This window comes from Mandrillus leucophaeus, unplaced genomic scaffold (genome assembly GCF_000951045.1).
Source record: "Mandrillus leucophaeus isolate KB7577 unplaced genomic scaffold, Mleu.le_1.0 Scaffold1083, whole genome shotgun sequence".
NCBI lineage: Eukaryota > Metazoa > Chordata > Mammalia > Primates > Cercopithecidae > Mandrillus > Mandrillus leucophaeus.
In genome coordinates, this window is record NW_012099021.1 from 4,155 (window position 1) to 6,096 (window position 1,942).

General features: G+C 37.3%; 1 pseudogene; it reads right to left on the minus strand.

Annotated features, from left to right (window-relative positions):
* Positions 1 to 361: 361 nt before the first annotated feature.
* Positions 362 to 1,069, minus strand: LOC105544726 (annotated as a pseudogene).
* Between the last annotated feature and the right edge of the window lie 873 nt (positions 1,070 to 1,942).

Genomic DNA, 1,942 nt, shown 5'->3' on the forward strand with positions numbered 1-1,942 from the left:
CCTGGAAGCAAAACTTACTTCTGAAAATAATCTACAGAAATAATATGTAAACACATAGAGCTTTGAGATAGACTAAGAACAACCTCCTATGTTCTATGGATCAAAATGCAAAGGTCTCCATTACATATGTAAATAAACTCTTTCATTAATTTGGGATATATTGATATTACATGACCACGTGCATACCTATGGAACACATACATACACTACAGAACAAATCTTGACAATGTTTCTACTGCCAACATACTTTCCAATCCCAACTGCTGGAAAGGAAATAAAAACAAAACGAAAACTACTTTTCCTTTCTATAAATAGTTTTTAAGTGGAAAAACAAAGCCAACCATCCTCATCGAGATATGGACTAAGCTCCAAAAAGTTCAGAGTCAAGAATCTGTTCAGTTGTTCCCCAATGTAACAAAGCACATAAGCTTTCTCTATTTAGGAAGCTTCTCTGATCATCTCCAGTGTTTTGTCTTAAAAACTGCTTTACAAGATACAAGGTAGCCATGCTGGTTAAATTCTTTCTGCTGCTCACCTTACACCTGATGTAACCATATAGGTTGGCATCTGGTAGCACTATACCCATAATAACCACTGCTAACCAGTTTACCCTGAAGGAGAACAGGGCACTAAAGGCAAATATCACCCAAAGCACTGCACAGGCTATAAGTCCCAATCAAAAGATTCTTGATTCAGCTTCTGACACAGTTTTATTCTCTTGAGAGGATGCCTTTCTAGATTCAAACACCCAATGGCTCTTTCCATCTTCATCTATGTGACTCCGCCAACATAGACCAACCCCGTTAGTCTACCTGTGACATTCTTTGCTGCCCAAAAGTCACATGACAACAACAAGATAATTGTCATCATACAGGCAATAAAGCTGCTGCTGAGTAACTCATAGAGAAGACAGATGATGAATGAAGGTAGACTGACTTGAAAGAATAAGTGGAAAAATGATACCACTGAATATCTGATTTTTGGATTTTTTTGGTCTATCAGTTGTCTCCTCTTCTGTATCAAATAGTGAAACATCTGCAGTGTCATCATTACTATCCTACTGCTTCATGGCCCAGAATAATTCTAAATAATGGTGATGATACTGAACTTCTTTATCTTGCATGGGAATGTCTTTAGTGTTTTTCCATTAAGAACAATACTAACTCTTGAATTGAAAAAGTATTATGCTAAAGAATAGCTATCTGTTTCTGTTTTATTAGAGTTTTTACAAAACAAAATTGGATGTTGAAGTTTATCAAATGCTTTTTCAGAAGTTAGAGAGATGAACATGATCATGTTTCTTCTCCTTAGATATGTTAACATAGTAAATTATATTAATAGATTTCCTAATATTAAATCATATTTGAATTTTTGGTATATAATTCTTTTAATGTGGCACTGGATTATATTGCCAATACAGGTTGAACATCCCTAATCTAAAAGTCTGAATTTGAAATGTTCCAAATCCAAAATTTTTGAGGGCCAACATGAGGCCATAAGTGGAAAATTCCATATCTGACCTCATGTGATGGGTTACAGTCAAAACTCTGTTTCGTGCACAAAATTATTTTAAAAATATTGTATAGGCTGGGAATGGTGCTCATGCTTGTAATCCCAGCACTTTGGGAGGCCGCGGCGGGTGGATCCATGAGGTCAGGAGTTTGAGACCAGCCTGACCAAGATGGTGAAACCCTGTCTGTACTAGAAAATACAAAAATTAGCTGGGTGTGGTGGCGGGCACCTGTAATCCCAGCAACTTGGGAGACTGAAGCAGGAGAGTCGCTTGAACCCGGGAGGCGGAGGTTGCAGTGAGCCGAGAACGCGCCACTGCATTCTAGCCTGGGTGACAGAGCAACACTCTGTCTCAAAAAAAAAAAAAAAAAGTATAAAACTACTTTCAGATGGTGTATATAAGGTATACATGAAACCAATGAATTTCATG